Source organism: Macaca thibetana, chromosome 3 (assembly GCF_024542745.1).
Source record: "Macaca thibetana thibetana isolate TM-01 chromosome 3, ASM2454274v1, whole genome shotgun sequence".
NCBI lineage: Eukaryota > Metazoa > Chordata > Mammalia > Primates > Cercopithecidae > Macaca > Macaca thibetana.
The window spans coordinates 42,829,704-42,856,981 of record NC_065580.1 but is presented as its reverse complement, the minus strand read 5'-3'; the positions used below and the strand labels follow the sequence as shown (position 1 = coordinate 42,856,981).

The 27,278-nt window shown below is 38.1% G+C and overlaps 2 long non-coding RNA genes across 5 annotated transcripts in view; both read right to left on the bottom strand.

Annotated features, from left to right (window-relative positions):
- The window catches only part of LOC126951209 (uncharacterized), a 267,072-nt gene that overhangs the window by 115,230 nt on the left and 124,564 nt on the right, over positions 1 to 27,278 (bottom strand). The gene's annotated exons all lie outside the window — the stretch shown is intronic.
- Positions 19,958 to 25,371, bottom strand: LOC126951210 (uncharacterized). Its single transcript, XR_007724389.1, has 2 exons — positions 20,701 to 25,371; positions 19,958 to 20,080 (listed from the first exon to the last, which is right to left on the bottom strand). It is a non-coding gene; the product is annotated as an uncharacterized LOC126951210 (long non-coding RNA).

Below are 27,278 nucleotides of genomic sequence, written 5' to 3'. Positions count from 1 at the left end.
AGGAAGAAAAGGTGAATAAATGTCAGAATCAAGTGGAAAGATGAATCATAGGCTGTTTTTTACATTGTTTTATTCTAAGTCAGAATACACTTTACAGAACATAGGCAAGCACTTGGAATATAGGACTCAGAACATAAGATGCTTCGTAGGACACCGGCAAGCACAGCAATTACATGGAACTCTACATTTTTAAGGAAAGCTTTTTACTTTTCTTCCTCTTTTTGTTTCTCTTTACTTTTGCAGATCCCTTCAAAAGCCCTTTCTGTGAGACACATTTTTAACTACCATATTGTTCAATTTTAACAAGAGTTCAGGGTGAGGAAGGTTATAGTTGAGGCATTTACAAGGATTTCCTGTTTGTAGTGACTGCTTTTTCCTCTTTGGTAATGTGTTTTTCACATTTTTTAAAAGCTGCCCGTATGCATTCATATTACTTAATCTCCATCACCTTAAACCGTATGGGGCAGGGAGAGGAAGACGGTGCTGGCTCTTTCCCTTTCTCAATGACCTGAGACACCGTAACCTTGCTTAACTTTTTCTAAAAAATGAAGATAGTAATACCTGCTCTGAATTGTCACAGAATTATTGTGAGGCTCAAATAAAATCTATGTGTATTATATTTAAGAAATAAATATGTAATAAAAATCTTGAAGTGTTACTAGTCGATTATATCTGAGATACATTCACCAATATCCAAGGGGGAAAAACAGAGTTCCACACCCTGTGGGAAATGTGGTCCACTGACAATTTGTCCACACAATTAGAATACAAAATAGCACCCTATGCCTCAACTTTTTTACAGTCAAAGAAAGCATGAGGCATAAATAGTCCTGAAGGGATGTGAAGTCTGTTTGCTCTGCATGTGATTTGCATATGCTCCTCTGGAAAGTCACCAGGCAACCGAGTAATTGTACAGTGATGATGTGGTTAAAAAAAAAACACAACAGATGATCTACTTTTATTATTATTGTTACAAAATAATACATACAAATATTTTTAAAATTCAAATGGTATTAGAAGTTACATTCCCTGTCCTACTCCCTGTCACTTATACCATTTCCCAGTTTCTGTTTTCAGTGCTGGTGGTTTCCTTTTTGCTCTCCACTGTGACTGATACACATTTATACTTCTATTTTTTGATGACTCAAATTTCGATAGTATCTTGTCACTCCCAATACAAGATATTCAGTACACACACTGCTCCTCCGCCTCCTTCTCTCTCTGGATTTTCATCTTACGTGTGTATGAACACACAATGCTAACACACACACTCATACAATCTTTCACTTTTATTTATTTATTTTTATTATTATTATACTTAAGTTCTACGGTACATGTGCATAATGTGCAGGTTTGTTACATATGTATACTTGTGCCATGTTGGTGTGCTGCACCCATCAACTCGTCAGCACCCCTCAACTCGTCATTTACATCAGGTATAACTCCCAATGCAATCCCTCCCCCCTCCCCCCTCCCCATGATAGGCCCCGGTGTGTGATGTTCCCCTTCCCGAGTCCAAGTGATCTCATTGTTCAGTTCCCACCTATGAGTGAGAACATGCGGTGTTTGGTTTTCTGTTCTTGTGATAGTTTGCTAAGAATGATGGTTTCTAGCTGCATCCATGTCCCTACAAAGGACACAAACTCATCCTTTTTGATGGCTGCATAGTATTCCATGGTGTATATGTGCCACATTTTCTTAATCCAGTCTGTCACTGATGGACATTTGGGTTGATTCCAAGTCTTTGCTATTGTGAATAGTGCCACAATAAACATACGTGTGCATGTGTCTTTATAGCAGCATGATTTATAATCCTTTAGGTATATACCCAGTAATGGGATGGCTGGGTCATATGGTACATCTAGTTCTAGATCCTTGAGGAATCGCCATACTGTTTTCCATAATGGTTGAACTAGTTTACAATCCCACCCACAGTGTAAAAGTGTTCCTATTTCTCCACATCCTCTCCAGCACCTGTTGTTTCCTGACTTTTTAATGATTGCCATTGTAACTGGTGTGAGATGGTATCTCATTGTGGTTTTGATTTGCATTTCTCTGATGGCCAGTGATGATGAGCATTTTTTCATGTGTCTGTTGGCTGCGCTCATACAATTTTTTAGCTCTTGGATAGGTTCCTGTATTAGTTGTTCAGTAGTATACTAAGCCTCTACTTCTGATTTCCAATTTAGGCCCTGCATGTTGTTCAACACTAGCCCATCAGTGGAACTGTTTTACACTCAGGGCCGCTGCACTACTGCCTCCTTTGAGAACAGTGCCTCCTGGAGTTGAACAGTGCACAGCCCTACAGATTAATGCAGGGGCCCTGATCATATATGCATTTTGTTCCTGTATATGTTTAATCAATCTTTAGAATCTCATCTATAGGTGATTCATTATTTCTGAGAAACAAACGGCATTTACAAAGTCAAATTTCAGTAATGTTATTCATTCTATAAAAGAATAGTACCTTTCTCTCCATACCCTTTAAAAAGTCTTCAAAAGTTTCTGAAATTTCACTAGGATTAAGTTTGTGGATCTTTTTTTCACCCATTCAGTACTTTGTGGACTTTTTCAAATGGCAGATTTGTGTCTTTTTTAAAACTCTGAATAATTTTCTCCTATTACATCTTCGATCATTTTCATCCTTCTGTTTTCCCTATTCATTCTTTCTAGAACTTCTTTTTCCATTTATTGGTGATAAATACACATACATAAATACTATCTTAACCACTTCTAAGTATGCAATTCAGGGGTATTAAATACATTCATAATGTTAATCCACATAACCACCATCCATCTCCATAACTCTTCTCATCTTGTAAAACTGAAACTCTATACCCATTAAGCAATAATTCCCCATTCCTCCTCCCCTAAACCCCTACAAACAACTATTCTACTTTCTGTGATTATGATTTTGAATACTCTAAGTACTTCACATAAAAGGAATCATGCAGCATTTGTGTTTTTGTAATTGGCTTATTTCACTTAGCATGTCCTCAGGTTCATCCATGTTTTAGCACGAATCAGAATTTCCTTCTTTTTAAGGCTGCATAATAGTCCACTGTAGGTATACACCATATTTACTTATCCACACATCCACTGATGGATACTTTAGTTGTTTCCATGGTTTAGCTACTGTGGACAATGCTGCTATGGACAGGAGTGTACAAATATCTCTTAGGGCTCTATCAATTATTTTGGGTATGTACTCAGAAATGGAATTGCTGAATCATATGATTCTATTTTTAACTTTTTTAGGAATTGCCATACTGTTTTCCACAGTGTCTGTATCATATAAATTCCCATTAATAGTGCAAAGGTTTCAGTTTCTCCACATCCTCACCAATATTTATTTTCTATCTTGTTTTGTTGATATTTGTCGTTCTAATGAGTGTGAGGTGTTATCTCATGGTAGTTTTAATTTGCACTTCCCTAATGATTAGTGATGCTGAGCATCTGTTCATGTACTTATTGTCCATTTGGATATCTTCTTTGGAGAAATGTCTATTCAAGTACTTTGCTCATTTTTCAATCAGGTTGTCTGATTTTTTGTTGTGAGTTACAGAAGTTTATGTATAGTCTAGATATTAATCCCTTATCAGATACATGACTTGAGAATATTTCCTCCCATTCTGTGGTTCACATTTTTACTCCATTGCTGTGTCTTTTTATGTATAAAATTAATTAATTTTCATGAAGTCAATTTGTCTATTATTTCCTTTGTTGTCTGTGCCTTTGGTGTCAAGTCCAAGAAGTCATCGCCAAGTCCAATGTCATAAAGCTTTTGCACTTTGTTTTCTTCTGAGAGTTTTATTAGTTTAGATCTTACATTTAGGTCTTTGGTGCACTTGGAGTTAATTTTTGTATATAGTGTTGGGTAAGGGCCCAACTTCATTCTTTTGCATGGGAATATCCAGTTTTCTAAGCACCATTGTTGAAAAGAGTGTTCTTTCTACACTGAATGGTCTTAGCACCTTGTCAAAAATCACTTGACCATATGTGTTAGGGTTTATTTCTGGGTTCTGTATTCTATTCCATTAGCCCATATGTCTGTCTTTATGCCAGTGCCATGCTGTATTGATTTTTGTAGCTTTGTTGTAAGTTTTGAAATATAAAACTGTGATTTTTCCAGCTTTGTTCTTCTTCAAGATTGTTTTGTCTATTTGAGGTCCCTTCAGATTCCATTTGAATATTTGGATGAGTTTTTCTATTTATGAAAAAATCATTGGAATTTTGAAAAACATTGCACTGAATTTTTACATTACTTAGGATTGTATTGACATCTTAACAATATGAAGTTTTCCAATCTATCCATGAACATGGGATGTGTTTTCATGTATTTATGTATTCTTTAATTTCCTTCAGCAACATTTTATAGTTTAGGCTGGGTGTGGCGCTCACACCTCTAATCCCAGGACTTTGGGAAAGCAAGGCAGGAGGATTGCTTGAGCTCAGGAGTTCAAGACCAGCCTGGGCAACATAGCAAGACCTCATCCCTACTAAAAAATAATATAAAGTTTTATAGTTTAAACTGTATAACTGTACAAGTCTTTGTGTGCTTTGTTAATTTCTAAGTTTTAAATTAATTTTGATGCTATTATAAAGTTGTTTTCATAATTTCATTTTCAGATTCTTAATTTTTAATGTATAGAAATGCAACTAATTTTTGCATGTTGACTTTGTATCCTGCTGCTTTACCGAATTCATTTATATGTTCTAACAGTCTTGTATGTGAGGTTAATCTTTAGGGTTTTCTACATATAAGATCATCTCATCTACAAACAGAGACAAATTTACTTCCTCCTTCCAACTTGGATGCCTTTAATATTTCCTCTTCTTACCTAATGCTTTGGCTAGAACTTCCAGTACTATATTGAATAGAAGTGGTGAAAGGACATGCTTGTGTTCTGATCTCAGAGCAAAAGCTTTCAACCTTGCACCATTGAGTATAATGATTGCTTTGTTTAAATTATAGCTCTTATGCTGCTGAGGTAGTTTTCTTCTATTCCTAATTTGTTAAATGTTTTTTGTTTATTATAAAAGGGCATTGAAGTTAATCAAATGTTTTGTCTGCATCAATCGGGATAAGTATATGTTTTTTTCTTCATTCTGTTAATGTGGTATAATGCATCGATTGATTTTCATGTGTTGAACCATCCTTAGATGTCAGGAATACATTTCACTTGGTTGCTATGTATATAATCCTTTCAGTATGCTGCAGATTTTGGTTTGCTAGCATTTTTGCTGAGGATTTTTTAATCAATATTTACAATGGATATTGGTCTGCAGTTTTCTTTCCTTGTAGTCTCTTTGTCTGACTTTAATATCAGGTAAATGCTAGCCTCCTAAAATTAATTAAGAAGTGTTTCTTTTTCTTCAATAAAAAAAGTTTGGGAAAGATTGCTATTATTTTTTCTTTAGATGTTTGGTAGAATTTGCCTGTGAAGCCATCAGGTCCAGATCTTTTTTTTTTTTGTGCGGGGGGGATTTTGAATATTGATTTAATATCCTCACGAGTTTCTATTCAGATTTTCTATTTCTTCATTTAGTCTTGGTAGGTTTCTTCTTCTTGTTCATTTCATGTAGGTTATCCAATTTTTTGTACTATAATTGTTCATAATACTTTTATAATCCTTTTTATTTCTATAGAGTTGGTATTAACGTCCCCACTTTCACTTTTGATTTTGGTAATTTAAGTCTTCTTACTTTTTTTCTTAGTTCATCTAGCCAAATGTTTGTCAATTTTATTGATCTTTTTAAGTGATGAACATTTGACTTCATTGATTTTCACCACTGGTATTCTGTTCTCTATTTTGTTTATCTCTGCTCTAATCTATTAGTTCCTTATTTCTACTAGTTTGGGCTTTTATTTATTCTTCTTTTTCTAGTTCTTTAAGTTGTAAAGTTAGGTTGTTGATTTGAGATCTTTCTTATTTTATAGTGTAAGCATATATAACTATAAATTTTTCCCTCAGGATTGCTTTTGCTGTGTCCCCTAAATTTTGGTATGTTGTGTTTTCACTTTTATTGATCTCTATAAGTATTTTCTAATTTCCCTTGTGATTCTTCCTCTCAAAAATGAATAGAACTAGGCTGGGCATGGTAGCTCACACCTGTGGTGCCAACAATTTGGGAGGCCAAGAAGGGAGGATTGAGGCCAGGACTTTGAGACCAGATTGGGCAAAAGACTGAGACCTTGACTCTACAAAAAATAAACAAAATTAGCTGAGCATGGTGGCATGCACCTTTAGTCCCAGCTACTTGGGAGACTGAGGTGGAAGAATTGCTTGAGACCAAGAGGCTGAGGCTGCAGTGAGCCAAGATCATGCCACTGCATTCCAGGTTGGGCAACAGAGTCAGACTTTGTCTCCAAAAAATAAAATAAAAAATAATGGGTGGAACAACCAGACAGAAAATAAGTAAGGAAACAGAGGATTTAAATAGCCCAATAAACCAACTAGATCTAATAGATAGACATACACAGAACATTCTACCCAACAACATACACATTCTTCTCAATTGTATCTGGGATGTTTTTCAGGATTCACTACATATTAGGCTACAAATTAAGTCTCAATAGACTTAAGAAGATAGATATCTGATTAAGTGTCTTCTCTGATCTCTAGAGCATGAAGTTAGAAATCAATAACAGAAATAAAACTGGAAAATTCCACAGAATTGTGGAAATTAAACAACACACTCTTAATCAAGGTATTGAAATCTCTGACTATTATCATGCTACTATATTTCTCCTTTCAATTTTGTCAGTTTTTATTTTATATATTTTGATCGCCTGTTATTAGGTGAGTAAATGTTTATAACTGATCTATCTTCTTGCTATATTAAACCTTTCATTAATATATAATGTCCTTTTGTCCCTTGTAAACTTTTTAAACTTAAAGACTATTTTGTCTGACATTAGCATAGCCAGTTTTTCTCTTTGTGGGTTACTATTTGCATGAAATATATTTTTCCATCCTTTCACTTTCAATCTATTTGTATCTTTGGATCTAAAGTGAGTCTTTTGTAGACAGCATATATTTGAATCATGTATTTTATTCATTCTGCCAATCTCTGTCTTTTGATTTGAGAGCTTATGCCATTTACATTTAAAGCAATTACTGTTAAGTAAGCACATACTTCTGTCATTTTGTTATTTGTTTTCTATATGCCTTATACCATTTTCATCCTTCACTTCCTATATCACTATCTTCTTTTGTGTTTTTTTTTTTTTTTTTTTTGTAGTGCAACATTTAAATTCCTTTCCCATTTTTTCTGTTTGTTTTCTATAGCTACATTTTGTGGTTATCATGGGGATTACATTTAAGTTCCTAAAGCTGTAACATTCTAATTTGAATTTGTTCCAAAGTAACTTCAATAATATACAAAATCTCTATTCCTTTAACAACTTCATTCTCACTCCTTTCAACTGTTGATGTCACAAAATTATGTCTTTATACATGATGTCCAAAAATACATTAATAATTATTTAAATGGTATTAGTCTCTTAAGTTATATAAAAAATGAAATGTGGATTTGTAAGTCAAAATTACAATATTACCAGCTTTTAGAATAATTATTTTTAATGTATTAGTCTTTTAAACCATGTAGAAAACAAAAGTAATAGACCATTGTGACAATAATATTAGCTTTTATAATTGTCTATGAATTTACCTTTATTGAGATATGTATTCCTTCACATGGCTTCACATTACTCTCTAGTGTCCTTTTATTTTACCCTGCAGGACTCCCTTGAGTATTTCTTGCAGGGAATATCTAGTTGTAATTAACTCCCTTAGCTTTTCTTTATCTGGGAATGTCTTAATTTCTCCCTTACTTTTGATGGACAATTTTGCCAGATATAAGACTCGAGGTTGACCTTTTTTACTTTTACTTTTTACTTTTCATTTTACTTACTCTTACTCTTTGTTTTACTTTTAGCACTCTTAATATCTTGGGCCACTGCCTTTGGCCTTCAAATTCTCTCATGACAAATTTGCTCATAATCTTATTGAGTAGCCCTCGTATATGGCAGGTTGCTTTTCTCTTGCTGCTTTTGTTACTAAAACACCAGGGGTTCAGTCTAGGACCTGTTGCTCACTGTAAAAGAAAGCCAATAATTTAAACAATTAGTATTGCCAAGGAAGAAGGCTTCAATAAGGTGCTGCGACCAATGGGAGATGGGAGATGATATGGTTTGGGACCCAGTGGGAGGTAACTGAATTATGGGGGCAGGTGTTTCCTGTGCTGTTCTCATGACAGTGAATAGGTCTTATGAGATCTGATGGTTTTATAAAGAGCAGTTCTCCTGCATACACTCTCTTGCCTGCTGCCATGTAAGACGAGCCTTTGTTCCCACTTCACCTTCCACCATGATTGTGAGGTCTCCCCAGCCAGGTAGAACTTTGAGTCCATTAAAACTCTTTTTCCTTATAAATTATTCAGTCTTGGGTATGTCTCTATCAGCAGCATGAGAACAAGTTCATACTGAAGATCAGTCTCAAATCCATCTCCTTGGCTGACTAAAATTAAGGGTTTACATAGCAACGAAGAAATTTATGTGCAGGAAAACAGAAACTAGGGAGAGGTAAGATAGCAATCACGATGATATATACATATATATACACACACACACACGTATATATACACACATATATATGTATATATGCACCTGTACACACACACACACACACACATATACATATATTCTTGTTGTAGACTGCCTTTGTCCCTGTTCTGGGCATGAACAGTCACTTTCTAATTGTCCCTATATATCTATATATACAATTGATTTTGAATGCCCCAGTCTTTAACGTTTGAATCCAAAAATGGGAAAAAGAGAAAAATGGAGTGGAAAAAAGAGCTCCAGGTTATGAAATCCCCTAGAAGTCATTTCAGCTTGAAGGGGAGGGGTTTGCAATAATGTAGGGAGGTGCAGCAATGGTGGCTGCCTGCCTCTTTGCACCTCTGTGATTAGCAGCAGCAATCAGAGCATATATCCCCAATATTTGGAGGGCAGAGTCTTTTTTGCTAACCCTGGCTCCTGCATGCTGTGTGCAGTTTGCTCTAGGAACACAAGTATAGTTGCCTGTCATGGGGTTGAAGATGTGGGGGATTGGTAGCTGCTACTGTGTTAAGGGCTGAAAATGACTGAAATTAACCACAATTCACTGTTCATGCCTTCTCTGAAAGTTGCAAGCCTTTAATAGACTCCATAGTTCCAAAAGAGTTACGTTAGACAGAATTTGCCTATTTGATTGTTGTCTAGGTGGAAAGACTGATTTCTGGTGCCTCCTACTCTGCCATCTTCCCAGAATTCTCTTGTTCAATTTCTAATGGATAGGTGGTCACTGTCCTGAATTGATTATTTATATTTAACTTTTAAATCTTTTTTGCTATATATTCTGAGGTAGTTAATTGTCTTTACTTTCTATTATTTATTTTCTTCTATTATATCTTCCCTTCACTTAATTTTTAAAATTTGGGAAACTATTTCTTTATTTCCAGGAACCCTTGCTTGTTCTCTAAGTACTCATTTTCTACAGCAGTCTAAGCTTATATACCTTCAGGATGCATCATCTAGTTAGAATTTTTTGAAGACACCGATAACCTTTTTTTAAAATTTCCCTTATGTATACTGTTTCCTTTCAAGCCATTTATTCTGCTTGTTCACTTTGATCATCCTATTTCCATTATTTACTTCCTTTAATGAGTAGTGGTCCTTGCTTAGCCATTCATATTGGTTGGTAAAGGATTATGTAGCTGGCATGCGTTTCTTCTGAAGTTTTGTCTCTCAATTGGATGTGGCAGTCTTCACTTTAGGAAGGAACAGAGAAGAAAGTGATACAAACTGGCTTCCCATTCACCTCGCATTTTTGTTCTGGAATGCCAAGGCCTATATTAGAAGTTATAGTACTCCTTGAGAAGATCATTGGATTTCTATAGGGATAAATCTTCTGATTTAGATAGGGACTGGTTGAAGTGAGTTAAAAGCTAACATTAATTACACATTTGGCAAGACTTAATTCAATTAGCTGTTACATAGATAGTTCTTCAATTAATTATCCTCTTCCCAATTCTGACCGGCAGACCTGCTGCCAAAAAGATATAAAAACTCTACAAAGATCTGTCAGAAAGAAGGGCAACAGTCCTGAGGCAACCTTCTCTACTGCAAGTTATGGGCTGTTGCCAGCACCACTCCAGATCATCTACCAAAAAGCATTCAGCTGCCTCAGCCTTCTGGGAACAAATTCAAACTTCTGGTCTACTCTTAAGCACCCTTCACTCCTAAGGGGTTTGTTCTTCAGGTTAATGGAATGGGGAAATGGGGGAGGAAAGAGGTAAACACATATTCTTATATATTTCATTTTCAATTGAATCTTAATTTCACCATCTTTTTCATCAAAGTTGAACACATCCTTTTTATTTCCAGAGTGGCATAAAAGGATGACCATGATTTATTATCCAAACCAGAACACATTTAAGGCTAACAATGGGTACCATTATTAATTATTAGCCTAGCTAAGAGGCATACTCCAGGACCGATATGAACAAATCGGGCTACATGGTCACACTACATACATAAGTGCACACTAACTAGGTGCAGACTTATGGCAAGGCTTAAGACCAACAAAGAGACAAGAAAATTAGACAAGAGAAGTGTGAATTCTGGGAGGGGACATAAAATGCTTAACTAATACCTTGGGCCCAATGCAACCAGGATATTTTACAGATAATGGAGTTACAGTCAGGTAGAATGACTCAGAGAATGGGTTGGAGAACAATGCCCATTTTTGTTATCTCAGTGGATAGCAGAAACTTTTCTGGGATATTATGTCTCAAGAACAATGATAGCATGTTAATTCAATGGATTGGAGTTATAATTAGGGCACTAATTTTTCAAGTGGGGTTAATTTATCCATTACCTCTTTACCACCACCCCTGCTCACCACCAGGCACATTTGGCAATGTCTTGAGATACTACTGGTTGTTAACACTCGGAGTTACTGCTGACATCTATGAGTAGAGGCCAAGGATATTATAACGCTAAACGTCATAGAATGCACAAGGCAGTCCCCCAACAATACATAGAGGTTTTCAGCCCAACATATCAATAGTGCTGAGGTTGAGAAACCCTAGGTTAGGGTTAGAAAACCACCTGGATACAGCTTTCAGAAGGCATTGAGCACATCACCCGAGAATAACTAGTGACTAACTACAGTTTTCTCTTACAAGGCTTCTTTCCAATAGTTTCATACATTGGGTACAACCTCCAAATGTGGAAGCTGATGGCAGCTTCCTGAACCTACTAATGAAGACATTTTTCCCAGTCTTTTTTTCTTTTTTTTCCTGTTTATTCTTGTATAATCCATTTTTATTGAGAATACTTGGAAATATCAGATTTCCTTTACCTCCCTTACTTTAATTATATATAAAACAGAGATAATAAAGGTTGCCTTGTTTTATGTCTCCATTTTGCTAAATAATACTTTCATTTTTCTAAGTTCCCTCTCTGGCTTGGAATTTTGGAGCTATCTTTGATTCCTCCATTTTCCTTATCTCCATACCCACCTCAATCACCAATACCATTGATTATTTTCCAAAATATTCTCTGATTTCCAAAATACACTGTAACTTCCTTCTTAGCCTGTTGACTTAAAGGTGGCAGGAGCCCAAAGTGTCCAGGTGGCAATCTTAACTTCCAGTTTAATGGAGTTGTTGTTGTGTCTCCTGGTGGCAGCATTCCTCCCTCTGGAGCTAAGACCTCTAGGCCAGCAGAATGTAATGTTGCAGGAACAGGAAGCAAAAATTTTGCTAGTGGATCACTAGGGGTGATCTTCCACTTCTATCCCTTGATTCCTTGACCCATGAATCCTGGTTGTGAGAAAAACAGTACCATATATTGGAGGTTGATTCAGAGCATACACAGCCTTCTAGAGAACTTTGCCCCAAGCCTGCAAAGTATTGTCACCTGGTTGGCATTGTAACTGTGACTTCAAAAGGCCATTCTGCCATTCTGTCAATCCAACTGCTTCAGGATGATGGGGAACATGGTAAGACCAGTGAATTCCATGAGCGTGAGCCCACTGCCGCACTTCTCTAGCTATCCAGTGAGTGCCTTGGTCAGAGGCAATACTGTGTGGAATACCATGATGGTGGATGAAGCATTTTGTGAGTCCACGGATGCGTAGTCTTGGCAGAAGCATTGCGTGAAGGATAGGCAAATCTATATCCGGAGTAAGTGTTTATTCCAGTGTGGACAAAAGTCTGTCCTTTCCATGATGGAAGAAGTTCAATGTAATGAACTTGCCACCAGGTAGCTTGCTGATCACCCTGAGGAATGGTGCCATATTGAGGGCTCAGTGTTAGTCTCTGCTGCTGGCAAATTGGGCACTCAGCCTACATAATTGGGCATGTAGCCAGGTCAGCCTTGGTCAGTGGACCAGTTTTTTTTTTTTTTTTTAGACGGAGTCTTGCTCTGTCACCCAGGCTGGAGTGCAGTGTGCGATCTTGGCTCACTGCAAGCTCCGCCTTCCAGGTTCACACCATTCTCCTGCCTCAGCCTCCCTAGTAGCCAGGACTACAAGTGCCCACCACCACATCTGGCTAATTTTTTTTTTTTTTTTAGTAGAGATGGGGTTTCACCGTGTTAGCCAGGATAGTCTCGATCTCCTGACCTTGTGATCCACCCACCTCGGCCTCCCAAAGTGCTGGGATTACAGGTATGAGCCACCACACCCAGCCAGACCAGTCTTTTAAGTGGAAACTCAACTCAATAAAAGTGTGATACTCATATAAATTAATCGTGATCCCTTTGGCTTCAGTCATCTCCAACACAAGAGTTACACATACAAAAATCCCTTGCATGACAATGAAGTCATTTTTAAGAATATATTTGAAACTTTAAGCCAAAGCATTTGTTTCTATAGAATTATGAATTCTGACTAAACTGATATATTACTTTTAACGTAAAATTTAACCATCATAGTTGTAGAAATAATGACTACAGAAGTGGGTTGATATGATTTATGAGAATTTGGGAGGGATGTCTTTTAATATAGATGAATATTAAATGAAGCTTTATCCATTCTGATACAGTTTACCAAGTTATTATTGATTATTATAACATTTTAAATTTGGGTCTCCTGACTTTCTCTCAGTATATAATCTTCTATGCAAAAGTTATAAATATTTGGAAGAATTTCTCCTTTGCTTTTTGGAACTTTCCAGAAATTCTTTTTTCCAAATATTTTTGATCCACAATTGGTTGAATCTACAGGTCAAAGATCTTTGGATACAGAGGGCTGACTGTCTTCACTGCATGCCAATTAAATACTGAAAAGCATTGAAAACTCATCTTTTTGCCCTAAGGATACTTGCTGGCAGCACTTGCAAACATAGCATTTACCTAGAGATAACTTTGCCACAAAATATCTTGCTTTTATTATTACTTTCACTTCACTCTCGTATATCGACTTTGGAAACAAAAGGCATCATTCTGTTTATAGTATTCTGTAGCGGTATTCTCATTTACAAAATATAGTAATTCTTGATTGCCGAAAATGTCAACTCCTAGACAACATAGCATTCTTGTGCATGATGTTAACATTGCTCTCGAACAGTTGTTGGCTGAAGATTCATTTGATGAATCTGATTTTTCTGAAATAGACAATTTTGATGATCCAGACAATTCTGATGTTAGTTCTGTTTTGAAATAATCCCAAGGACAGTTTTTATATTTTATTTTTACATTGAAAATCAGTCAGATTTCCTTCAGCCTCAAAGAGCGTGTTTAGGTAAAATTAAATGAGTGCTGGCAGAGAGCTGCACATTTTTTCTAAATGGGGAAAAGGGTTAAATGGGAAGAACAATATTATTTTCTTTACCATTTTTGGCTATTTGGAAAATGATTCGGTTCTCAACTACAACATAAGGAAAGGCAGAGTGCTGATGTGTACAGAAAGGAAAAGAGAAAAAAGGATGAGGATAGCAAATGAGAGAGGGAGTCAGGTGGTAACTAGAGGGTGGGAGGAGCAGTTCTAAGAGTACTTATACAACAGAGACACTCAGGTGTGTGTGTGTGTCTGTGTGTGTGTCTGTGTGTCTGTGTCTGTGTGTGTGTGTGACTTATCTGCAAGACAGTGTCAGAAACTATAAGAGAAGAAAGCATTTCTTAAGTTACTAGTTTTCCAAGTAATGAAAACCTTTAAATTCCTCAGCTCTATTTGACAAATTTTGGTGGCAATCTTCCTGGGGATTGGGGGAACACAGATAACTGTGTTTAAAACACACACACACACACACACACACACACAAGTTATAATTTAATCTTCCTTGATAACAGTGGTGCATAACTTGACCTATCTTGTCTTCCATTATGCTATAATGCAGAGCACAATTCCATGCTTTCTTTCCATTTTAATGTTTTTCCCTTGCTATTAAGTTGTCAGTTCTCAAATCTGTCTGTTGCTGCCAGAAAGCCTACCTCTAATTCACTTCTAATCTTTTTGTTGGGGTTGAAAAATAGATAACTGAGCTGGCTAAGAGTTATGTGTAAGATACATTCGATTCAAAGCAGTGAATTTTAGAATAAGGGCCTAGACCCAGCCTCTGAGCTTCTCACTAGCCACTCTGGTGTGTGGCACTCTTTCTTGTCTTACACCCATGTTCAGGTGTACACTGAAGTTGTACGAAATCTGACTTCTCAGTAAATGAGCAAAAAGTCACTGTAAGAGAGTAAAAAGTCACTGTCACCATTCAATGTACAAAAGGTAAGACTTGCAACTGACTTTACTGCTCCACAGACATTCCTTTGGCCAATCACAATTTTCCTGTCTGGCTTCCCTGCTTGCTCCCCTTAACTGCCCACTCTGAGTATGGAAACCCTTCAAGACTCCACGAAAGAATAGCTACAGTTCAGGGGCAGCCTTCTCCACTACATGTGGACATCTGTGCTTGCAGAATGTAAAAACAATCACTAGCAGTAATGCAACAATGTAGAAACTAACCTAATATATTAATATTAGTTTTAACTGATTGAAGAGCAAAAACAGCTGAAAAGAAACAATTTTATGACTAGGTCAAATTATAATGGCTGCCATGACTTTTTAGATAAGAGTGTTTGTTATAGAAATAATTATTAAAAAGACATGGATTTAAAGCTTATGATAGAGTTGGAAAAAGAACAAATTAACTGTAGAAGGAAAAGTATATGGAGGCTAATCCTGGGGCTCTATGCTAGAAAAATTAATTGTTGTATCTCCAATAGTTGTTTAGAGAGGATATTCCTTGAGAAAAGTTAAAAAATTTGGAGAATCTAAAATATGGACCTTCGCAAGCATGTGACACAGCACAGAGTGTTTGATATGTGTTCTGTGGAGTTACGAGTTTTTGCCGTTGTTCAGCTTGAATTCCTCTGGTTGGATCTCCAGGGACTTTAGACATGGTTGGAATAGATGGTCTTCACAGCAATAAAGACCTCATCAATAAAGGCCTGTTTGTACTTTCTTTTTCACCAAATCTATTTGAGCACAAGTCCTGTCAATTATATCCTTTCAAATTCTCTCTAGCCCATCCTCTCATCTCCATCACACTGTCATTGCCTTAGATCAGACCCTCATCATTACTCCCTTGGACGACTGCCATAGCCTTCTAATAGGTTTTATACCTCCAGACTTGCCATCCAGCCTATACTCTACACATCACTAGAATGATCTGGGTAACAGGAAAATTTGATCATTAAAATTCTTTAATGTCTTCATACTTCTTCAGCAAAATTCCAAAATCTTTAACATAAACAAATACAACATTATTCCTGACTTAGTCTGCCTACCTCACTAGTCACTTCTTGTACTCCAACCTCCCCAACCCATCTAATTTACTTTTCAGTAACACAGAACTATTTGCCACTCCCTTGATGCCGCCTAATCCTTTGACTTTATGCATTTGTCTACCTCCATTTTCCACCCCCACATCTTTAAACAGGCTCTCTTCCACCTTCCCAACAACACCCGGGATCATCTCTTCCAGATACCACCCCTAACACTACACCTTCTCATTCAACTGTCCCACTCCATCCAGGATTGATTAGGTGACCAGTTGTGTTTTCCACAACACTCCAAATATAATTCCTGCCATCCAGCATGGTTGCAATATGTTTCTTCTATACTCTCTCCCCACAAGAAGAAAGTTTTGTGAGGGTAAGGATCATATTTAATACTTGTATCTTCACTAGAAGCTCATCATACAGTTTTGAGATAACTCAACATTTGTTGAAGAAGAGAACAAAAGAGGGAGGGGAATGGAGTGTGGGAGAGAGGAAATGATGAGGAGCTCCTCTTCAAAATTAAACTGGATAACAATAAGAAATTCTAGAAAGCAACCTCCACTCCAATACCCAAGTAGACCCTACATTTAAAGTGCTGTTTTGGGGCACACTGAAAGATTTCTGTCAGGAAGTTTGCTCCCTAGGATTTACATGATGATGAGATTACGTGTTGCCTCATGGCAACAAAATCAAAAGTCTGTAAAAGAAAAAGCCTGCTATGCTTCTGAACGTTTGGAGATCCCACAATAGATTTTTCATTCAGCTATTGTGTTGCTGCTTCATGAACACACCTGACAGTCTTGTGGGATAACAGAAATAGACTTCTCATAAATAATGGTCAAATTTTTCAGATTTAGATTTTCAACACAGAACTAGCAAAATGTACATGGTGCTAAGTTGTGCCATCTCTGTACTTTACTACACAAGGCACTTCTTTGATAATGTGCAGCAGAATAATGTTATAGCAGATTTCACAATGAAATCATCAATGAATCTTCTTTTAGTCATTTCATTTTGGATCAAATCTGACATATGCAAAATTCCTATAATCAATTTTGCCAAATGGGGCAAGATTGCAGAGGTCATAGCAAGTAAGGAGCCATCCTCTTGTTTAACTGTTGTGCCCATCCAACAAGCACAGCTTTCTTGCCAAGATGGTCACCAGGATCTCCTGCACAGGATTGCATACTCCAGAGCACCTTCCAGTCAGTGCAGATACACTAACCCCTGGTCAGCCTGCAGTGGTGGTATCTCTACTTCTTCTGCCCAAATAAAGCCAATATTATGCTAGAGAAAGGATAAGCCATTGACACCATCCCCAAAGGATCCTTAAGAATTAGCATTACAATTTATATTGTTGACCATTCAGTGTTGGTTGGACACATGGTGGTAAATTTAAGAGATCCTCATAGTCAAATAGTCCAGGACAAGATGCTCTGTGATAACGAGGTACTAGTATTGCAACTGGTCTGTGCTGTAACACCAGAAGGAAACTGAGTCTGGGTATGCTGTATCGAAAATCTATGATGATATCTTCCATGGTATTCTCTCTCAAGGCCCTTTGTCAAAGAAGTTACTACTACCAGGCCTTCAATAGGAGTAATTGCAGGTAATTTGGCAAACTAGGTCCTCCTCAGAGAGAGAAACTCGGGTAGGGAATGTAAAAGTCCGTGATTCACATTCTGTACCAAAATCATGACCAAAGTGATGATAAGGGATGGACTGACTTGCAGAGGTTGTTAACAAATGTCCCAAGGTGGCTGCAGAAGCACTTGTCAGAAAAGGTAGTGCTTTTCTTTCAAGAATCAAAAATTGAGCCAACTCAATAGAAACTCCTTGGTTTCCGTGACGATATTCAAAAACTCCAGAAATCACTTTAAGAAATTCTCCAACTGGTGAATCACATCTGTTGGTTTTAACACCTAAGGCAAACCTTGGCAACCACCAGGACCTTGTGAAGGATACACTGAAGGAGTGTCTCTATGTAGTGCCTGCAGTAAATCGACTCCTTGCAATTCTGGAGGCAAACAACACAGTTCAAATTTATCAAATGCTGATTTTAGAGTTACCACTGGAAAAACTAAAACAATTATCATCCAGTTAGCACTCTGTGTTGTCATCTTTGTTGTTAAGTCTTAAATATTCCTAGTCCTATGAAACAACATTTTCAAAGAATATAGGAACAGCTCTTCATTTTGAAGATGTATTCATTGATTATGTGATAAAGGAAAAGCCTTTGGGAAATATTCAGACTATCACATTTGAACAAGTTATGGGTATTGAAAAAAGCAAAAAATGCAAAAGTTAAAAATTTTATTATCTCTTTCTAAAGTTACCAATATTACTGGTATCCAGTCTATCTAAAACAGCATGAATGTAATATATAGTTACCCTACTACAAAGGCCAAGCAAGAATTTTAACCTCTTTAACAGCTCTTCAATTTCCACCATGTTTCCCGCTACAAAGGTAGTCACTTCTCCACCCACAGCAGTAACGCTTTCTGTAGCCCTGTCCTCAGTAGGAACAAGGCTGCTATCTGGAAAACCCAGCTCTTGATGTTTGATGTCTGGGCCATACCCCCAAAACAATGAAATCAGCACTCCTTGTGGTGGTGACAAGGAGAGGAGTAGACACCGAAATGCACCTAAAATTGATTCTAATGTGCAACCAGGGTTGAGAATCACTGGGACAGCTGAACAGGCCTGTGCCAAACACAGTAATAGGAGTAAGCAAACAGAAATCTATTCCTTGCCCTTAAGAAACTTGCCTAAAGTGAATAATACAACTCTGTAGGCTATGGATATCTTCTGGAGTAGCTGTCTACTCCTCCATCTACAGGCTGCAGTAGGAGTGGTTTAGGCAGCTCTTTGTACCACACTGCCCTGCCCTGCCAACAACACTGATTGAACAGAAGGCTGGATACGCAGCACAAGATGATCCAATCCCTTTAAATTTGGAACAAAGATCCTAAGTCTAATTCAGATATTTGGGGGAAGTTGAGCTGAAGCATAAAACCAGAAATGACAAAGAAATTGGAAGAAATTAAAAATTTGGAAGAGAGAAAAGGGAAGAAAATGAAAGTAGACATGCCTAAGAAAGAGTCGGAGGGGTACTGTGTGATCCTGAGAGTCAGAGAGAGCTGCCTAGGCTTCCAAGAGGTTTCCAGTTTACATTATGAAAGGCCCGTTTCTTGGACTTTGTAGGTTTACAATAACTTCTCCTTAGTTTGAGACAATTGAGTGGGTCTCTGCCCTTTGCAAGAAAAAAGGGTATCATCTTTACCTTCTGGGTTCCAGTTCAATTCTCACTTGAATCTTCCATGTGTTTACCTTGTTTCTGAAAATGATAAGAGCAATGAGAGTTCAGAGAAGTGGGAAACAAAGGGCACTGGAGTGGTCTGAGGAGGCTTCACAAATCATGTGGGGATCGAACTGAATCCCAAAAGATGGAGAGATGGAGAGAAGAGAGCTCCCTCACTCCAGGTGAAGGAAAGAGTAAGTAGAAAATCACAGAGGCAGGAGTGTGCCCAAGGAGACTGGAGTCCACACGGAAGGATGTGGGATGCCAGAAAATTAATTTTAACCTGGTGGAGTGAACCTAATGAAAGGTCAGCAACACTAGCTCCATGTTCCTTCTACTTCTTAGTGTCTCCTAAAGGTAAAAAGTCTTGAGGCCCAGCAGGTTTTAAGAAATGCTTCCTAAACTCTTTTATATTTTTTATTTTTATTTTGAGACAGAGGTGTGCTCTTGTCGCCCAGATTGGAGTGCAGTGGTGCGATCTCGGCTCACTGCAGCCTCTCCCTCCCGGGTTCAAGCAATTCTCCTGCCTCAGCCTCCTGAGTAGCTGGGATTACAGGCACCCAACACCATGCCTAGCTAATTTTTGTATTTTCAGTAGAAACAGTGTTTCACCATGTTTTCCAGGCTGGTCTCGAACTCCTGACCTCAGGTGATCTGCCCACCTTGGCCTCCCAAAGTGCTAGAATTACGGGTGTGAGCCACTGCTCCCCACCCCTAAACTCTTACGTACATTCCATGTTGCGTCACTACTTTAAGGGCAAACACATTAATAATAACGGAAAGTAATAAACAAGAGAAAAGCATTGATAGCAACAAACATAGTTACTTGCCTGTTTCTGTCAAAAAATAATTTTGTACACATCAATGGATTCTTATGGCCTGTTTTATTCTTTGCATATTTTGGCAGAAGTTGGTTGTTGAGAATACGTCTTACTTCATTTTTCAAAGTAATTCTTTTAAAAAAAAAAAAAAAAACTCTTTAACTTAGTTGCATCATTACATACATGACTAGGATAATAGTCTATGACCATGATTGGTGAAAAGATAGTGTATTTTAGTATTAACTACAACTTAAAAACATTATGGGTAAGATTAATTAAATGCTATGAATTTTGCCATGATATTTACCATCAACTGGAAATAAAGAGAACAGAGTTGTAAGTATTATGCAATCATTTTAATTCAGGTGCATTCCCATAAGTGATATAAGACCTGGAGTTGTAGTGTGAAGTCACAGGCAGGATGGCACCCCGCCAATATGCATCAGAGTACCAGCCTGGGATTTACCATGCCAGTGCTCCAGACTTTGACTTTCATCCCAACTCACTTCCAGGGACCTTTTCAAAGATATTCAGTAGACAGCCAGTATTTTCTACATATGCTACACCCGGTCCTCAAGTTAGAGACAAGCCCCTGAACTGAACGGGATCTTGGAGGTTAGCTGACATTTTACCAATGAGAAAACTAAGGTGGATAACTGTTGAAGATCAAGGGGAATGCTGAATTTTCTTTTTTCAAAAATAAACAACAACAAAAAAAGTCTCTTCTTCCAGCTAACATCTCAATCACTTACCCAAAATGACTTTTAAAAGTTTCACATTCTTTCTGCTAGGATGCCAGCGGCAGCAGCCTACTCCATACGTCAGGCAGTGTTTGTATATATTTCAGCGTATCCAAGCAAGGCCTTTTTAACTTTCCATCCTACAGACGAAGCTGTACTTTCCTGAATGGCAGCCAGGAAAAAGCTTGGGGATTTGGCAGGAAGACTGTGGGAAGCCTGGTGTTCCACCAGGCTGAGATCTGGAGCGGAGCTTTCTACAAAGGCAGAGGAGCGAAACACCTCCCTTTGTTTAGCTCTTCATAGGAGGACACATGGAGCCCCCAGATTGCAGTCAGGCCCTATTGTATAAACTTGGGGTTTCCAGGCCATACAGCATTTTTGGCAGCAAATCCCTTATTATTTTTCAGCTGGAAAACCAATTAGCATTCTTTTTATATCTGGGTGTTAATACTTGGGCCTTAGAGCAATTTTTTGGCCACCGGCCCACATGACTGTAGTCTCTTGGGCAATGCCTGACAAATTGAGATAAAACCGTTACTTCATGTTTTCCTACAAAGACAAAACAAAAACTGTTTCCTGCTCTTATTAATTGGATGAAGTCAATTTCCACATTTAACAAATAAAAAGGTAAGCATAATCAGGGTGTCAACCCACGGCTCTTATCTCTCCCCAGGCTGGTTCCTCTGCAGGAATGTGAGGGAGCAAGACTTGTCAGGTTCTGACTAAGCTTTCCTTTAATTGGAGAAAAAAAAAATCCTCCTGGGCAACAGAGACCTGTCAGGTGAATGGGCTGCGACCACCAAAAGGTCACCCTTTGGCCTCAGTGGCATTTTTGCTTCACAAGCCTGAGTGATGTGATTTACCTGAGGGAAAGAATTGTTAGGAGATTCCAGCCATGACAAGTGGATTAGTCATAAAAGTCAAGAGGACACTGCCTAGTTTAAGAGGAATAAACAGAGCCAAACATTTCCCTATCTCGAAAGCATAGCAAAGTCAAGTTCACGCTCCGGGAATGTAGTTTACGATTAGAGAAAGCCATATCTGGGCTGCTGTCTCAGAATATCTAAGCGAGTGGAGAAGAGGAGGAAAGGAGGTTGGAATGGCTGTGGGAGGTGCCCATCCTGTCAAGTGTTCATCTATGGTAAACAACCCCTGCCATGGCAACACAGCCTCAAGCAGCAAATCAGAGGAGCTCGGACCCCCAGCGAGCAGACCACAACTTGGGAAAATCTCCAGGATGATGCAAAATATTTCGAAGGGAAGTGGTAAAACAAACAGAAAGGAAACACAGCCATACAACTGCAGCTTGAAGACAAAAATTTGTTAGGCACAAAAAATAGTTTGGGTGCAGTTACAGGAGCATTTTTGTGTTGCTGGTACTGATTGTACATCTCTTTGCTAGAAATGGCCTGAGGACTTGCCGCTCCCTTTCAAGACTTTCTTTGTAAGTAGTGGGTGGTGGCATCATTTTTAAAAAATCCACTTGAAAGACTTCTTTAAAGAATTTGTACAGAACATTTTCTTTGCAAGAAAATCTATTCTGAAGCAATATTATTTAACAAGGGGGCTGTGTTTTGAGTCATAAGAAAATTTATTATCCAATTTTTTTTCTTATTGCTATATTTGCTATCAAGAGCAGAAAATGATAGCCTATAATAATTTAGAGGAGTGACTAAAAATGCCCAATCATGCACAGGAAAAGAAGCATTCGATTTGCGTCTCTAGAGCCAGAAGTCACCCAATTCTCTACGCAGAGGATGGCCATACATCGCAGTTTGCCAGGAGAGTCTCAGTTTACTCTAGTCCAGATTTAATTACCAACAGTGCCTCTTTCACTGACAAAAGTGTGCTGGTTTGGATAGTAAATAATTTGGTGACCCTATTGATTCACAGAGCCCAAAAATCTTCTGTCCGCTCCTACTCTCCCCAGGGACAGCAGTCTAAGACTCTAAAAATCAGAACCGAAATGCAAAATGAAAAAGAGAGTTGGGTGGGGAGTTGCTCCTACCTGGCAAAGAAGAAACCTCGACAGTCTGGCTTTACCTAAAGGAAGCATGGAAGGACTGTGAACAAAATTAACTCTGTGTGTATTGAGGAGAGGAGAGTACCTGCCTTCATAGAGACCCCCTGCAGCAGCCTTTAGGACTATCTGGGAGCTTCCCACTGGATTATACACCAAAGTCTAAACAAGTGCTCCTCTGTCAAATCCTGGAAGGTAGACAGTCGTTTCAAGAGCAGACATGCATCCTGCCTCTTTTTGTGCCTTGCAGCCCAGAAAGTATTGCTCAGATATTCCAAATCAGAAGGTGTTCAGCCACTTCATACTGCCACCAGCCATGCTGCTGGCCTGCAGCTATTTGGATCAGAATGGAACTCTTTGATCTGTAAACTGATCTAAGTTTAACTATGGCCTGGGCCCAAAAGGTGGACTAATTTTGGCAACTTCCCCTGTACACTTTTATCTAGAGATAAAAGGAACACTTGGAAGCATAAACAGAAGGTGTATTTCTGTAGGCCCAATAGTCAGCACATCAAAACACAAGACCATAGAAGCTGGTGCTGAATATTAGCTCTGATTTTAGAAAGCAGCTCTACTCTGCTACCTCACTCACTGGCAGCCAGGAGGACCATTTCCTTCTGTTGTAAACATATGAAGATAACATAACATTACAGAACTCAGAAAGGAAAGACGCGTTTCCAGCACAGTGACTTCCATTTCTACGTGAATTTTTAAAACTGAAAACCATGATTTTTAAGTTATAAAGTAATTACAGTGGCTTTGGGTCCAGGAGTCCAAGGCTCTCGTACAAATATGTGGGTGATTGGAGACCTGAGCATCGATACTCTTCCAACCTCCTTGTCTCTCAAGTGGTCTGTGCTTTAATCAGACCAGTCAGGAGAGTGGAACATAAGTTCCCTAGGGGCAGCCAGCTTGGTGCTCCAGAGAACAGTTATAGCTTGCCCATGACCTTTGCACTATGTGAATTTGTCAGTGAAGGACCAAATGAGAGAAATGCAAGAGCCCGCCAGTGTTTAATGTAGCCCATTTTAACTTATAGTCAGAGCTACTGTCTATTCCAGAATAGGACAATGGACAGTGAAGTTCTAAAGGTAGTAAGGTGGTTTTTCTATAGGGACATGCAGCTGAGTACACAGAGGTAGTTTAGCTGCATGCAAATCAGATAAGCTCTGAGTAGCAGTATTTGGCACCTTATTGCCAAAGCAGTCTGTTCTATAAGAAATACAATCACCAAATTAGAAGGAGGCATTTCTAGTCTTTCCTTGCTAGGATCTAAAGAGACCAGCGAGTTTCTTCAAGGACTCTTGGGACACATAGGACCTGACTAACAAAATAATGTGACATGGCTTAAACACACTGACATGACCAACTACCCCCGAATAGTGATTTGACAAATGGAAATGAAGTAACCAGGCTAGTGCTGGGCAGAGCTGGTGGAAAGGAATACCGCAGAGTTTGTGTGTAAAAGGGCCCTAATATAGAACACTGAAGAAACACTGGGACACATTTTTTTGTAGGTCATCAAATGGCATCACAGAATCAATATGCTGAAAAATACATAATATTAACTCTAATTCCTTTGAATGAAATTACCTTGTTTTGTTGACGTAAAAATTGGAAAAGCAGTACCACCTATTTGGGTTTTCAGTGGGGATGTTTTCCCAGTTTCTGGGTAAGGGGATATGACTCAAGCATGAGAAATACGAAATTCCCATTAAGCTGTCCTGGTTGATCAGGCACAATGGCTCATGCTTGTAATCCCAGAACTTTGGGAGGCTGAGGCAGGGAGATTGCTTGTGCCCAGGAGTTTGAGACCAGACTGGGTAACATGACAAAACACTATTTCTACAAAAAATTAGCCAGGCATGCTGGCACATGCCTGTTGTCCCAGCTTCTCGGGAAGCTGAAGTGGAAGGATCGCTCGAGCCCGGGACGTCCAGGCTTCAGTGAGCTGTGATCACTCCACACATTCCAGCCTGGGCAACACAGCGAGACCCTGTCTTGAAAATAAAATAAAAATAAAGTGTCCTGGCCATCTCAGAAATCAGAATTCCACATAAAGTTTGGGAATTGCGTTAGATCATGTCTAAGACCTCCTTCAACAACGCAATTTTTGCATAGCAAGGATCTGAATAGTCTTAAAGGATTTCCTTTTATGTTCATTTCAAAAAAACCCTCAGAAGAGAAAAAATTGACAGCACAGCCTGAGGTCAAGAGAATACATAAGTACAGAGAAGACTGAACTCAAGTTAGCAACAGACATGTGATTCCCACAGTCTCCTCAAAGCAGTTCTCTATCATGTGAGGAAGAGCTTGAGCCACCAGACCTGACCTTTCCTGAATACTCCTCTTTGATTTAACAACAAAAAATTATTTTAGTTAAACAATAAGAACCACATGACTATGCTCTCACACAGTAAAAGAGTCAATCCATTAGATCGCTAGACTAATTCATCCTGCATAACTAAAGAAAGTAAATTTCAGGTGCTTTTGCCATACACACATCGTTACAAAAAGTAGCAACTATGTAAGGGGAAGAATATGTTAATTTGCTTTTCTGTAATTATTTCACTATGGTTATATCAAAAGAGCATACTGTACACATTAATGTACACATTAAATCTACATTTTTTTTTTTTGAGACAGTCTTGCTTTGTCACCCAGGCTGGAGTGCAGTGGCATAATCTCTGCTCACTGCAAGCTCCACCTCTGGGGTTCACGCCATTCTCCTGCCTCAGCCTCCGGAGTAACTGGGACTACAGGCGCCCACGACCACGCCCAGATAATTTTGTTGTTGTTGTTGTTTTGTATTTTTAGTAGAGACGGGGCTTCACCGTGTTAGCCAGAATAGTCTCGATCTCCTGACCTCGTGATTCGCCCGCCTCGTCCTCCCAAAATGCTGGGATTACAGGCGTAGGCCACCGCGCCCTGCCTAAATCTACACAACTTTTATTCAAAGGAAAAGGTGCTTAAGAAAAAATACCCAAAAGCAATGAGGTAAAAAATAAATGAATACAGTGTATTTATACATATGTGAGACACATATGTAATGTATTACATATGATTCTGCTATGCTGTGACAACCTGTTTTTATTTGGGTCTTAAGGCTCTGCACAGTGGCTCACGCCTGTAAATCCCAGCACTTTGGGAGGCCAAGACGGGTGGATCACCTGAGGTCAGGAGTTTGAGACCAGCCTGGCCAACATGGCAAAACCCCATCTCTAGTAAAAATACAAAAATTATCCAGGTGTGGTGGCAGGCACCTGTAATTCCAGCTACTTGGGAGGCTGAACCAGGAGAATCACTTGAACCCAGGAGGTGGAGTTTGCAGTGAGCCGAGATTGCACCACTGTGCTACACACAGCCTGGGTGACACAGCAAGACTCCATCTCAAAAAATCATAATAAAATAAAATATATTTCGGTCTCAAAATCTTTTAAATTTAACATGTAAAGATCTAGTTCTTTCTTTATAATAATGGAATGTTCTGTAATATGGTTACATCAAATTTTGTTAATGATATAGTTTGTTTCTACTTATTTGCTATTATAATACCTATTATAAATAGCAAATATGCTTGTAAATATGTCTTAGTGCCTATGAGTATTTCTGCAGAACAGATTCCTAGAGTGTATCACAAGATCAAAGAGTAGGCTTACTTTACGTTCTGGTAAATATCATCTATTTTATCTATGCTTTGGAATTTCCTCTGTAGATGAATCTTTGTATCCTCTTTATACCTTCTACTCAGTTATTTGTATTTTTCTTCATACACAAGCACTCTATATATTATATTTTATATATGTTATAAATATTTCTCCTAGTCTGTAGCTTAACTCCATTTTTATGATTATCAAACAGAACTTTATTTTTTCATTTTTATGGGGCTCAAAGTTATACTTTCTTATATGATTTATGAGTTTCGTGTATTGCTTAGGAAAGCTTTCTCTACCCCCAGAATTATAAATTTAAAAAACATTTTCTTCAAATACATTTATAATTTAACAGTTACTTTCTTTAATCTCTCTGAATATTTTTGCTTATGTTATGAACTGAGTAATTTTTTCCTAGGTTAGCCAGTTGTCACAATGCAAGTTATTGAGAAGTCTTTAATAATTTTATTGAGCTGAGATGCTACCTTTGCTATGAACAATATTCTTGTACATGTCTGGGTTTGTGTTCTATTTTTTTCTCTTAATGTGTTTGTTCATCCCTATGCCTAAATACACTGCTTTTATACTATATTCTCATTATTAGTAGGTCATATCCCATTGTTATTTTTTATTAAAAGTTAATTTGCTAATCATTGGTATTCTTTTCATATGTGAGAACCAGCCTGTCAACATCTTTACAATGTGGACTCTTCCCACTGAAAAATATGAAATAGAACTTCATTTATATAGGTTTTTAAATACCCTTTTATAAAAGTCCTGCACATTTTCTATTTCTTCCCAAGTATAAAATGTGTTATGTTGCTATTGTGAATGAGATTTCTTTTATCATTATGTTCTCTTAAGTCATTATTGCTAATGTTTCAAAGGTACTAATTTGGCCAGGTGCAGTGGTTCAT